This window comes from Nicotiana tabacum, chromosome 8 (genome assembly GCF_000715075.1).
Source record: "Nicotiana tabacum cultivar K326 chromosome 8, ASM71507v2, whole genome shotgun sequence".
NCBI classification, from domain to species: domain Eukaryota; kingdom Viridiplantae; phylum Streptophyta; class Magnoliopsida; order Solanales; family Solanaceae; genus Nicotiana; species Nicotiana tabacum.
The window spans coordinates 99,540,497-99,555,730 of record NC_134087.1 but is presented as its reverse complement, the minus strand read 5'-3'; positions in this window follow the sequence as shown (position 1 = coordinate 99,555,730).

The following is a 15,234-nucleotide window of genomic DNA, read 5'->3' as shown; positions in this document are numbered from 1 at the left end:
CACACTATTGAGGTGTCTGATGGAAAACACTGAAACATCCTACGACTCCGACATTGATCCCTTCAAAGGAGCCAAAAGGATAAATAAACAGCAAAGTAGCAATCACAAGCCACACTCTCGATTGCACCCGAGTGAGTGAGCAAAGGACAATACTGCGTCCTCGAAGCAAGCAGTTGAAGAATATTGAGGCTCGAAACGCCATAATTGCTAAGGTATAACCGCCTCCCTTTTCATTTTACGTCTTACACTAACCTGTGTACTAGCGTCCGGTCAGAAGAATAAAAGTACCTCCCATCTTGAAGACCTTAGGTTTTAAAGCACACGTTGCGCTCATTTCCTTCGATCGGATTTTATCCTAAGAAGTGTTTTACCGGCAAGGTTTTTAACTAGGCAACACCTATATGCTACCTAACGAGAACTTAACATGTATTCGAGGCCTCTTTTCAATCAACCTCGAATAATGGGGGGCACCCCCCCGGGAGGTCATCCCCGGAGAAATCAAGACAAGCCAAAAAAGGTCTCGATAGGAAAATGATGTATCGTGCCAAATGGTCGAATGAACCGTGTCCGCATAGAATAATTGAACCATTGACGACGAAAACATGTATACTTGTACCAAGTAATCAAAGGAGTATCTTTTACCACCAAAAACACTTCACGATTTAAAGAAATCTGCTATTTTCACAAGAAACAATCCAGAGCTAGAAATTTCCTAAACACTCGGGGAGTGACATCAAAACTTAAAGTCGTAAGTCCTCCGAGCCGGGAACTTCGAGCTTATAAGCCCTCAATGAGGCAACATAAAAAATGGCTCTAGAGCCAAAAAATCTCGATGTCTCAGGGACTGCTGCCCCATCGAACTATTGAAACTCGAGGCCATAAGACCCCAAGCAGGCCACCTCAAGCTCGAAAGCCCTCCATGTGGTGATGCTAAAAAATTTAAGATGTCCATGAGGCATTATCAACAATATAAGACCTCCATGATGCATCTTGAACTCTATAAGACCTCCGAGCACGCCCAAATCTGTAAGACCTCAAGCCAGGCTTAAATTATACTTGTGCCAAGTAACTTGTCTGTAAGACCTCAAGCAAGGCCTGCCCAAATTTATAAGATGTTACAAAAGTCATAATCCCGATCTTCAAGTCAAGGCTATATATTCGAACTTGTAAGACCCCTAAAAAGGCATACCCTCGATATAGACGTCGAGGCTACCTCAATTGGGGACTAAAGGATACAGCCAAATACAATTAATCTGGTCATAAGGCTCCAACCAAACTAACGTGACTCGGGGATGCCCGACTGTCACCATAAAATCATAGGTCTTCAATTACTTCGAAATGATTCAAAAAGAACCAGTTAACTAGGCTACCCTTAGCATAAACAAAAAGTTTCGATCATATCAGCTCTACATAATAAAAAGGCTTCGAAATAATTCAGCCATCGAGCAAAACCTCCCGAGGTGCTCGACTATCGTCACATAACATCTCACAATTAAGGTTGTTATCAAAACCGTCGAAGAGTCGGACGAACACAAAAATTTCAATGAGGAAATAATAAAGCCTATACTAGAGGTGGTACTGACCCTATGCGTAAGAGCCACTGTCGCTAGCCTAAATTAAGAGGTCGTGCTGACCCTATGCGTAAGAGCCACTACCGCCAGCCCAAATTAAAAGGTCGCACCGACCCTATGCGTAAGAGCCATTATTGCCAGCTTAAGTTAAAGGTCGTACATACCCAATGCGTAAGAGCCACTATCGCCAACTTAAGTTATAGGTCATACCGACCCAATGCGTAAGAGCCATCGCCGCCAGCTTAAAATGGCCTCAGGGCCGATCTCTAGACCTAATGGTCGATAATCTCCAATCAAAAACGTGACTCGTGGACTAAGTCCCAAATGGTCAACTTTCGACGGTCACAAATCGCCCAGCAGTAGCAAGAACCCAAGGGTTTAATCTAAGGTCCGAATTCCCGGACCAGTCGTCGAAGCAAAGGAAAATCGAGAAATAATGAGAAACAAAAAGCTATTCATATATATTGCTCACAAGGGTACATTTACAAGTCCTATAAAGCCCTTACAAGGGAGAGAACAAATAAAACCCTAATCTACCACCAGGTCTATTTCTTTGATGGCTCCCTCAGAGGTTGTGCCTCCAATGGCTCCGGCCGTGGTCCCGGGGTCTTCAACGGCCTCTTCCCCTTTGGAGATTTCTCCTTCATCCTTATCATCTCCTGAGCCACTGATTGACTCACTTTCAGAAGCAAGCAGGGCCGTAGCCTTCTCCTCTAGGGTCTTCGCTATCTCGAGCTCGGCAGGCAGATCAATGCCTCTTACATGTATATCCTCGAGAGTCCGCCACCGAGATTCTGACCGAGCATGTTCCATGGCTCGAGTCAATTGCAACTCGGTCCTTTCGAGCACTCTTCTAGTCTCGAGCATTTGCTGCAACAACACCCTCTTTGTGTGAGGATACTAGGAAACCAGCTTCAGATTCGATCCTGGATAACGCAGCAACTAATTCAGTATGAAGATCTTTATACTTATTACTCTCCGCCCTCGCATCATGAAGTTGATACCCGACTAAGACCACCTTCCCCTGGAGGATATCTCTCTCGGAAGCAATCTCACTCACGTGCCATTTTAGTTCGAGAATTTCGGAGTCTCTAGCTCGGAGCTCCTCCCTCATAAGGACATCCTGCTTCTCGAGCTATGTATATAAGCCTAAACATGTTAAAACTCACGTATCCTATCCATCTCACTGAACGTAAGTGAGGCGTCGAGCTCAGGGTTTTTCTCAAGCGCAGCCGAAGGCCCTTCAAACGCATCTTTATCTCCGATGGGCGCCCCCACATTGGAAGGTTCTTTATCCTGAGCATCCTGCATCTCCCCAGGAGGTAAAGTCAGTATTGGAGGGGAATATTTTGGTCATCAACCGGCTCGAGGACATCACCCGATGCACCCTCGAAGGCCTCTTCAGCCCGAGGTAAGACAACAACAACATGAAGTTCCGACTTGGAAGCCACTGTCTCAGCAGTATGAGGGACAATCAGGGTTTTCCCTCCCTCGGATGCTACCAAGGAATCATCTTTCTCCTCACCTTCAACCTGGGGACTCTCCGCTACTCCTGGAGTTAAGGCTGCTGAACCAACCTTAGGTTCTTCCACTTTGGCTTTCTTGGATTTCGTAGGCTCAATCGATGATTCCCTTCGTCTTTTCTCCTTTTTGTCAGGTTTCGGAGTATCCCTTCCCCAAGCGGTGCTTCTCTCATCAAGGAGGCTCTCCTAGACCTACACAAATACAAAATATAAACACAAGGAATTAGGGTGCAATTGGCGATAGTTCTTCTGAGAGATTCAAGTACAACGAAAGTGAGGGCTCACCGAGGTCCTTTACCTCCCATCGAGCCCTAGACAGGTTGTACCACACACGCTCGACATATGGGCAAGTCGAATCCAGCCCGAGAGATCCCTAACCACGCCGGGGTATACCGCGTTAGCTGCATTAGTGAAGGAAGTTAGTTCATGGGGAAATTGATCCTAAAGGGAAAGAAAATACTTAATTAGCGTATCCACTTACGTTTCGTGTTCCACCTTTCGGGGAACGACATCTTCTCCACTAGGATCATGTTCGAGGTCCTAACTCGGACGAAACAGCTCATCGACCCTCAGTACCTAACCTTGTCAGTACAAGCAAAAAAGGTTTTTTAGGCCCGACATCGGAGCTTAATTAGGCCCCCTCAGAGAAGTCGGGGACTGTACATTCTGATCAGGTGGTCGAGGGTGAAAGGCATCCCCTCAATCATGTTTGCATAATATCTAGTCATATAAACAATACGCCAGAACAACGGATGAATTTTGATGAGAGTCACTTGATATCGTTCAGAAAAGTCGATGATCACGGGATCTATTGAAGGCGAGGACGGCTCCATCAGGCCGAGAGTAAATGGGTAAGTATACACACTAAGGAAGCCGACCTTATATGCTGTTATGTCCTCTCCTCGAGAAGGAAGCTCCAACAACACTGAATCCCCCTAGCGACAGTCAGTCTTCACCTTCTCACCATCCGCTACTAAACTGATATATCGGGAAACGGGCTCACACCGTCCCGGTTTCGAAGAAGGCTTCTCGATCTTGAAATCGGAGATCATTTCGCAAGATCCTGGGATGAATTCCTCAAGATTAGGGGGTGTTGTTGCCTTACCCTTAGACGAGCATAAAGAAGGGGGAGGCACATCATCATGAGGTACAGAGATGGAAGCCTTCACCATTCTTGTTTAAAGGTTTTAGAGGAGAGAGGAGATCGTAATCAGAGAAAGAGCGCAAGAGAGAAGTAAGAAGAACTCTTTTTTATAGTGAAATATATGGGATGAAGGAAGAAGTATTTATAGAGGCCAAACACGCACGTTGGAGCAGGCCAAACGGTAGCCAACCGCTATAGTAAATTCAAAGGCTCTTCGAAGGCTGTATGGATGCAACTTTTTAGTCTTCCTTTTTTGTCACATAAACTGCTTGATATGACGCAACTGATGTCATGATGGGTGTATCAAATAGGTGGGAATTCAAGTCCGTTTATTATCATTTTCACTCTAATAAATGCGGGGACTATCTGTAAACGGATAACATCGGAAGCTACGATTTTATGATCGATATGACATTCTGTAGCCCGGTAGGCTCGAGTCACCGGTCAAGGTTCAACACCGAGGGTTCCCTATGCTCGACCTCGGGGTACCGCAAATTGATTACCATCATAGACAAGTTCTGCAAGAATAGTACAAGCCTGTACCAGACCTTTAAGTAGCTGTACCAGCTACTTTCCCTTGTAATAAATGCATATGTACTATGATGGGATTCCTCCTCCTATATAAAGGGGACCCTTATTATTTTTTGCACACATGATATTCAATACAAGAACAAGAACATTCTCTGCTCTCTGTCGCGCACCCATTTTTCCCTTTCCGATGGGGAAGTCCGGGTTTCGACATTCATGGGGAAAATAACTCGTTTCTTTTTGGTAATTGGGTATTTGAAGAGTCGTCACCTAACGGATTATGGTGTGTTAGGGCACCTAGAGTGATTAACTCTTGGACTAGTTTGCATTACCAGAGTTTTAGGGTAAAGGCTCGAAATAACTTTGAGAGAAATGTGTTAGGCACCCCTCACAGTCCACAATGTTGGATCCCAGCCGAACTTATACTATGTGAATTAGTCATTTTAACAAATAAACACATACTAGAATGTAAAGGCATGTTTTGACATTCTAAGTACATGTATGGTTCAAGTAATGAAACAAGGAAAAGGTTTGAACAGGTTGCACATATCTAAAGAAAAGTAAATTCATTTAAACAACGGGAGTTGGGAAAGAAGGGTCCTAGGTTGGTTAGCCTACAGGATCATACCCACACAATGCCCAGTAATCAATCCTCAATGAGGGGTTACACGTGACATTAGTGCGTAGTCATCATATCCTTACTACCCAATTCCCTCCCCTTGGTCATAACCTAAAGCGTTCTAGCAACCTTGAAAGATATTCTATGCGTGCACTACTCGTCCCTTCCTTGTGGCCCTATAAGTATTTAGGACCTCTAATTTAGGTTGTTCTAGACCATCCTAAAGTACTTAAAGGAGAAAAATCTAGGCGTCAATCAAAACAGTTAGGACTGTATTAAAAAGAACAATTAAAGACTCACATTTACCTCCATAACATAGGAAGTAAGTGCATGTCTCAAAAAAACAGTTTCAAGTACTCAAGAGAAAACCTTAGAACATGATATCTAGGTGAGCAGAGATAATATAGTATTGAATCAGGACCAAACTGTCAAAGACCTATTCAGCTTGCCTACTGATTTTAGACCTATTTGAATATGAGCAGTCACAGATAACAGAAAATAGTTTTATAGTTGCAGGATTTTTAAGCGCCATATAGGCTTGCCTAGGCATATAATAGTGATGTCCTATGAGTATGGTATCAATTATTGATTAGGAAGGTAGTAAATCAGCAAACAATTTTAAACGGGTAATTTGGATCCTATAGGCATGCTTTCTAGTGATATTGATTAACACGAAAAGAGTAGGTTATTTAATTAAACTGATTCAGAACTTACCAGTATAAGCCTAGAGTTGTACTGATTTTAGGTCTAACTAAACTGGATTTAGTTCCTATAGGCATGATTTCTATTTGAACATAAGGTGAAGCAGGTGGGATTTATTTGTTCAAAGTGAAAACCCTATAGGTATGATATCTATTAAAACTGATTTTAATCCTATAAGCATGATTTCTAAGGAGACGAATTTGAATGTATGTTGTAATGGAAACTGAACTTCAATTACTTTACACCCAATAGGCATGATATCTAATTGTAAAGCTGATTTAGATCCTATAGGCACGGCTTCTAATTGTGTGAAAGTAAAGCATGCGGAATTTATTTAACCCAAAGTAGATCTTATAGGCATATTATCTAACAAACACATTTGAATCGAAATAGATATTATAGGCATGTTATCTACCCAATTTTACCCACAATATGCAATTATCCACCTTATTACAGTCATGGTGTACCAAGCCCTTACTGGTCTCAAATGCCCAAAGTTCCATAGCCCAATTCATGTCTAGGTGTGTCAGAGTTCCCTAAGGACCTCAAGGATCTCGGGCAGTGCTCACATCCAGACTTTCCTCAAACAAAGACTGATTAAGTGCAGTATGGAAGTACCAGCCCTGATATACCAGAGTTCAGAGAGATCTCAAGGGTCTCAAAGCAGTACACATATCCGAGGGGCAGAACTTAGTAATCTAAGAGTAATGTGAAAGTGCATAATGATTTGAAAGAGTTTGGTAAATAGTATAAAGAAGGTCTTAGGAATGCAAAGAGTTTTCTAAAAACCTGCACTAGTTTGAGTGGAAAATAGTTTGAGAAAACATGAAGAACATTTTGAGATCAGGGAGGAAGTCACAGGACACACAGTTTCAGAAAGCATTTTGTGCAAACAGACTCTACATAGAGGGAGAGAGGGACTGAGGGGACCCGTAAAATACAACCTAGTGTATCAGCAAATAGATATGCAAATGAGGTTGGGTAGTTGACAAATTATTTACAAAGATCACAATAAAGACATATTGGTAACACACAAGTCCTAGGTACTACCAATACACATGACTAGAATACCTTTGAAAGGGCTAGATGGCGTAGCAGGATCTCATTAGTGAGGTAGAGTAAGTAAGACTTAGATTAACAAACTAGACAAACACTTCATGCAGCATTCAATGTTTTTAGAACTACTAATCACATATAGAACAAGTAGAATTCAGGCATGCTGGGTGAGACAGTAAACAAACAATGTAGTTAGGACATACTAGTGAACAGATAGGATTCATGCAATTGTCTAAAGCAGGATTGGACATGCTAAACATTATACTAGTTATAGCTTTTAATAGGACAAACTTAAACATGTTGTGTGATACAATAATCTAGGCATGATGATTGCATATTGAATAGAATAGCAAATAGAACTGGAAATCGCAACTAATAAACTACAGTAACAAAGAAAAACACATAATTTGGGAATGTGAATTGAATCAGGACATACTAGTTAAGGAGAGAATACAGAGTATAGAATAGAGATGGTGCAAGTAGCCGCCTTGGCTTACAGCTGGCTGGATTAGTAAGAATGACATGTAACAGAAGAGAATAGAGAGCTTTTGAGAGTGTGAGAGTGTAGATGAACTATTGTTCGTGTTTAAGAACCAGAATGAGAGTGTATATATAGCCCTTAGGGAGGTGAAACAAATAAGGTAAAAATGATCTAGGGTTCATAAATAAAGTAGGTAAATATAATCAACCAGTTTATTGGGGCTAATCCACATTAATTTGCACAAACAGATCAGGGAAGGTTACATTAGTACAAAAAGAATCCATTACCATCCCTGATTGGGGCTTAAATAAGGTAACAAAATCATAAATTGACCATATATTAATCAATCAGTCGGAATAAGGCGAATAACACTAATTACAAGCCTCAAATAAGGAAAGTGAGTAAAACCCCCCAAAGAATACTGATTTTAACGGAAAAATGGGTTAAATTCCCTAATAGAAATCAATTAAGCAAAAATCCCAAAGAATACTTGTTTTAGCAGGAAAACTGGTTCAAATCCTTAGTAGAAATTAATTAGTGCATTGGGTTGACAGAAATAAACAAGTAACGGAGAAAAAATGGAGAAAATCCGTGCAACAAATAGAAACATCTAGGCTTTAAGTATAGACACAAGAATCAGTCAAGATGGTAAAGAAACAATTAGTTTAAACACTGAAAAGTTAGAAAAATCCTTTTGAAAAACACTTAGGGAGAACCCTAATTTCGGAAGAACGCAAATGGAATCAAAATAGTTAACCAAAATAGGAGATCTTCAAGGGAAAATGTCAGATAATACTCGAACCCTTTCAGATCTACAAAGTTCTGAACGGATTCGAGTGGTTGTAGAACTAGGGTTTTCAGAAACAACTGAGATGAAAGAAACTTGTTTAAAAGCCATAGATTCGAACTTAAAACAGAAGGAAATCAGCACTCACAGACAAGGATGGCCTTAGACTGGCCTGCAAACAACCTTCAGACGGAGGAATAGGTTGAATCTCCTTGATATTCTTTAGGGATCCATGTAATCAACAACCAGAGGGTATAGAAGGCCGGTAGTGGTCGGAGAATACTCAGAATCTCCATAGACGAGAGTTCTCGCCGGTGATAATGATTAGGGTTAGGCTTAGGACTGAGAGCTTTTGAGAGAAGACAGGAACAGATGACGGCGGTGAAAGGAGGAAAATGATCAACGGCCAGGATCTAACAAGAACCGGGTCGGGTAAATTTGTTAGGGTCAGATGGGTATTCGGCCTGGGGTTTCTGGACTGGTTTAAGGGGTTAAAACTAGGCTTAGTTAATAGACTAAGTTTTTAAATGAAAAGGGGCTATTTGTTAAATACGTAATTAATTGTTAATCAATTTTAAAAATGGCAAATAAATTATATAAAAATGATTTTTAATGCATGGAGATATTTTAAAGTAATTACTTAATATTTAAATAATATAAAAGGATATTTTCTGGTAAAATAATGTAATAATGCATACATAGACTATAATTTCAAAGTAATTGCAATTATATCCTAAAAATACAGATGTGGCTATTTGTGCAATAATTGAAATTTAATACAAATGAAAATAATAAAATTAAGCCAAAAAATTATTAAAACGTTTTTGTGATGCAATTTAATGATTGTTTTATAAAATAAATGCTGGGAGAAATAAGTTAAAATATTTTTAAAATGCAAAAATTGTATGGAAAAATACTAATTGATGCCCACGCATAGTTTTGAAATATTATGGGAAAGATTGGGTATCAACAACTGCCTCTCTTTACCCGGAAAGGATGAAAAGAGTTTTCGGGTAAAGAAATGATGGCCAATTTTGACCGGATGGGATGTTTTGAAAGACAGAGGCCGGACTCGAGTCTTTGAGCTGCCTACATATTCCTAGTTTTACAGGAATCAGGCCACGTGTAGTTCTGGATTCATAGGCAGAATATACCGATTAAGTCGTTACAAGAACGGACGCGAGATTTTGGAGTGGATGCAAGAGTGGTTATGGTGAACGGTCCAGGTTTGAGATAGTTGAAGGAACTGGAGCGAGGTCTCTCCTGCTAGGATAGCGGTTTCTTGCTGGTCACCTGTAGATAAAGAGGTGCTATGATATTGTATTTGTACGATAATTTAAACATGATGCTGATTCCCTTTGGACCATGAAATGTCTTCGGACGGTTTAAGGATGACGTCCTCAGACCATGATGTCATGGTCCATAATTGTTCAGTGACGGATTCGCATGCCATGAAATGATGTTCTCGGGCCATGAAGATGGTGCCTCTGAACCATGACGCCTTTGAATAATGATATGCAAATTTGAGAGATCCTCAGGCCATGGCATGGTGTCCTTCGACTATGTGGATGATGCCTTTTAGACTATTATGCCTTTGGATAGGTTGACAATATTTCAGCCCATGAGATGCAAATACATGATGCAACCAAGACAAGGCTTAGACTTGTGAAATGTAGTGCAGGGCTTAGCCCGATTGAAAAGCAAATAGATAGTACTGGAATAGAGCAATATTTATGCAAGGAGGGGCAATGCTTAGTCCCATGCAAATGTGGAGACAGAGATTAGCCTCATGAAAATGTGGAGGCAGGGATTAGCCTCATTCAAGTGTGGAGTCAAGGATTAGCCTCATACCGGTATGGAGGCAGGGATTAGCCTCATGCAAATATGGAGGCAAGGATTAGCCTCATGCAAATATGGTGGCATGGATTAGCCTCATGCAGCTGCGGAGGCAAGGATTAGCCTCATGCAAGATATGGAAGTATGAATTAGCCTCATTCAAATATGGAGGCTGGGACTAGCCTCATATAGAAAAAGAGGCAAGGATTAGCCTCATGCAGATATGGAGGCAAGGATTAGCCTCATACAGATATGGAGGCAAGGATTAGCCTCTTGCAAATATGGAGGCAAGGATCAACATCATGTAAGTATAGAGGCAAGAATTAGCCTCATGCAAATATGGAAGCGGGGATTAGCCTCATGCAAATATGGAGGCAGGGACTAGCCTCATGCAGGTATAGAGGCAGGGATTAGCCTTATACAGACATAGAGGCAAAGATTAGCCTCATGCAGGTATAAAGGCAAGGATTAGCCTCATGCAAGTATAGAGGTAAGTATTAGCCTCGTGTGAATATGGAGGTAAGGATTATCCTGATGTAAATATCGAGGCAAGGATTATCCTCATGTAAGTAGGGAGGCAAGGATTAGCCTCATGCAAGAATGGAGGCAGGGATTAGCCTCATGCAGGTACGGAGGCAAGGATTAGCCTCATGCAAGATATGGAGGCAGGAATTATCCTCATGCAAATATGGAGGCAGGAATTAGCCTCATGTAGGTATGGAGGCAGGGATTAGCTTCATGTAGACAGGGAGGCAACGATTAGCCTCATGCAAGTATGCGGGACAAGGCCTAGTCCTATGCAAAGAACCAGTAACAAATAAGAGTAGTATATTTCTGAGGTGGAGATATATGTTCGGTCCCTGATGGCCTTATTGGTAGTGCTCTTGTTACGTGTGTACATATTTGTGAATGCTATTGCTACGTCAGATGTGCCTGCGCTCAAAGAAAAATTGTAAGTTTTGTGAGGGGGAGGTTGGTCCGTGCCTTCGTCCTCTGGCCTTGCTTTGCCCCGTTCTTAAGGCCTTTTCGAGTTTCCCTAGGTAACACCTGACTATTACGAAAATAGAGTTTTCGAAAATATGTAATTATTGATAAAAATAGAGTCATTTTAGAAACATATTGATATATCAAGGGATTTTTAGATGAACTAATGACTAAGACACATTTCAGAGACATTGCAGTTTTTCTCATGCTAGAATTTTGAGGGTCCTCCTCAAAATTGTGCCCCAGTTTGGTAGATGATCCCTAGGCCGTTTGCGAGTAGCGAGACTTATTGAACCTTCTTCGAAATTTTGAGAATCCATCTCAAAATTCTGCCCTAGTTTCTTAATTGATTTCTGACCGTCTGACATATGTTGGCGTCGGCTGGACTTGCTCCGGAATTTCGAGGGTCCTCCTCAAAATTCTGCCCCAGTTTCTGATTTTGGGGGAAATAGAAATTTTATTATGATATGACCGAACCCATAAGGCTGCTTATGTATCCCCTCTTAAACGAGAATTAGGTCAATCGTAGTTCAATTACATCAAATGAAGAAATGTAAACAGTCTAAGGGTAGTATCTCTTGACCATGTCTGAATTTATTAGTTTTGGCCAGATTTCTCCATCCATCTATGCGAGTATGAGTGCTCCTCCTGTCAGCACCGTGTGAACCATGTACGGACCTTGCCAGTTGGGAGAGAATTTCCCTATAGCTTCATCTTGATGTGGGAAGATCTTATTCAACACCAACTGTCCTGGTGCAAATTGTCTTGGTTTGACCCTTTTGTTGAAAGCTCTAGACATTCTATTCTGGTAAAGATGACCGTGATATACTATGTTCATCCTTTTTCCATCTATGAGGGCCAATTTTTCATAGCGAATCCTTATCTATTCTGCATCTCTAAGTTCAGTTTCTTGTATAATTCTTAAAGAAGGAATTTCTACCTCGGTAGGGATAACAGCCTCGGTACCATAAACTAGCATGTAAGGGTTTGCTCCGGTTGATATGCGAACTATAGTGTGGTATCCCAACAAAACAAAAGGTAGCTTCCCGTGCAATTGTTTGTGGTTTTCTACCATCTTCCTTAGTATCTTCTTGATGTTTTTGTTGGCGGCTTCTATGGCTCCATTCATCTGAGGTCTATAGGCTGTGTAATTCTTGTGTTTAATTTTGAAAGTTTCACACATGGCTTTCATCAGATCACTATTGATATCGGCAACATTATCATTAACAATGGACTCGGGAACTCCGAATCGACAAATGATACGATCTTTGACAAAATCTGCGATGACCTTCTTGGTTACAGCTTTATAAGATGCAGCCTCTACCCATTTTGTGGAGTAATCAATGGCTACCAGAATAAACCTGTGCCCGTTTGAAGTAGTGGGCTCGATCGGACCGGCAATATCGATTCCCTAGGCGGCAAATGGCCAAGGTGAGCTTGTTGCGTTGAGCTCATTTGGCGACACCTTTATTATATCCACGTGCACTTGGCATTGGTAGCATTTGCGAACATACTGGATGCAATTTGTCTCCATGGTCATCCAAAAGTAACTAGCCCTAAGTATCTTCTTAGCTAAGACAAAACCATTCATATGTGGGCCACAGGTCCTAGCATGTATCTCCTCAAGTAGCTTAGAAGCCTCTTTTGTGTTGACACATCTTAGCAGTCCCAAATCAAGAGTTCTCCTGTACAATTTTCCTCCGATGTAGAAGAAGTGATTGGGCAACCTCTGGAGTGTGCGTTTCTGAGTGTGGTTTGCATGCTTTGGATATTCTCCTTTCGCCAAATACTCCTTGATGTCATGGAACCAAGGTTTTCCATGTGTTTCTTCTTCGACATGAGCACAGTATGCAGGCTGATTATGAATTCTCACTGCGATAGGATTAATGTAATTCTTGTCTGGATGCTGTATTATGGATGATAAAGTGGCCAATGCATCGACGAACGCATTCTGAAATCTGGGCACATGTCGGAACTCTATCTTTTCAAACCTCTTTCTGAACTCCTGCACATGGTGCATATATGGCAATTTCTTGTAATTCTTAGTGGCCCATTCTCCTTATACCTGGTGCACGAGCAAATCTAAATCACCGATTACCAGCAACTCCTAGATATTCATGTCGATTGCCATGTTGAGTCCTAGTATGCAGGCTTCATATTTTCCCATGTTGTTGGTGCAAGAAAATCTAAGTGTAGCAAATATCGGATAATGTTGACATGTTTCTGATACCAAAACTTCTCCAATACCCACTTCTTTAAAATTTGCAGCTCCGTCAAAGAACATCCTCCAACCGTCGTATGCTTCGGTAATGTCCTCTCCTATGAATGACGCATCTTCATCAGGAAAATATGTTTTCAAGGGTTCGTATTCTACTCCCAATAAATTTTTAGCAAGATGATCCGCTAATGCTTTCCTTTTGACCGCCTTTTGAGTTACATAGACGATATCAAACTCACTCAATAGTATCTGCTATTTGGCTAACTTTTCCAGTCGACATGGGTTTCTGAAATATGTACTTCAAAGGGTCCATCATAGATATGAGGTATGTAGTATAGGCACAGAAGTAATGCCTCAATTTCTGGGCCGTCCAAGTCAAAGCAAAGTAAGTGCGCTCTAGCAGAGAGTACCGTGCTTCATAAGGTGTGAACTTCTTACTCAAGTAGTATATGGCTTGCTCCTTTCTTCATGTCTCGTCATGTTGTCCTAGAACACATTCGAAGGATCCATCTAATAAAGATAGATAGAGTAGCAAAGGCTACCCCGGCTCTGGCGGGACCAAAACTGGTGATGTGGATAGGTACTCCTTGAGTTGTCGAAGGCTTTCTGACAATCCTCAGTCCAGCTTGTCTCAGCATCTTGAAGATAGGTTCACATATGATTGTGGACTGTGCTATAAAGCGACTGATATAGTTGAGACGTCCTAGGAAGCTAATGACGTCCTTTTTGCTCCTAGGTGGCTGTAATTCCCGAATCCCTGACTTTAGATGGATCCAGCTCGATCCCTCGATGACTGACAGTGACTCCCAGTAACTTTCCTGTGGGAACCCTGAATGCACACTTTGCGGGGTTTAGTTTCAAGTTGTACCTCTTAACCTATCAAAGAACTTTCTCAAATTTGCTATGTGATTTGCGACCCTCTTGGATTTGATTTTGACGTCTTCCACAAACACCTCTATTTCTTTGTGTATCATATCATGAAAGATGGTTGGCATTGCTCTCATGTAGGTAGCTCCGGCATTCTTGAGACAAAATGGCATCATCTTGTAGCAGTATACCCCCCCCCATGGTGTAATAAAAGAGGGTTTTCTCTGCGTCTTCTTCGTCTATTCAGATCTGGTGATAACTCGCAAAGCAATCTACAAAGGATTGTCGTTCATGCTTGGCACAATTATCGATCAGGATGCGTATATTTGGCAGTGGGAAGTCATCTTTGGGACTTGCTCTGTTTAACTCCCGATTGTCAACACATACTCTGACTTTCCCATCTTTCTTCGGTACTGGCACAATGTTGGCTAACCATGTTGGGTATTCAACAACCCTAAGAACTTTGGCATTGATTTTCTTGGTAACTTCCTCCTAGATTTTTAGGCTCATATCTGGTTTAAACTTTCTGAGTTTCTGTTTCACCGGCGGACACATGGGATTAGTAGGAAACTTGTGAGCCACTATGGACGTGCTCAAACCAGTCATGTTATCATATGACCATGCAAAAATGTCATCATATTCCTTTAGAAAATGGATATACTCCTCTTTCTCTATTGGTGATAAGTGAATGTTGATGTGAGTCTCATTGAATGTCTCGGCGTCCCCCAAATTTACTGTTTCGGTCTCGTCCAAGTGGGACTTAGGCTTATTCTCGGAATTTCAACTTCCCTTACAACTTCCTCAAGTATATCGTCTTCTTTATTCGAATCACTATTCTCATGTTGCGTTGCCTCATTACATGTCACAGTCATTGATTCATCAGGAAAAGTAACAATAACAATTTAGAAAGAAAAATAA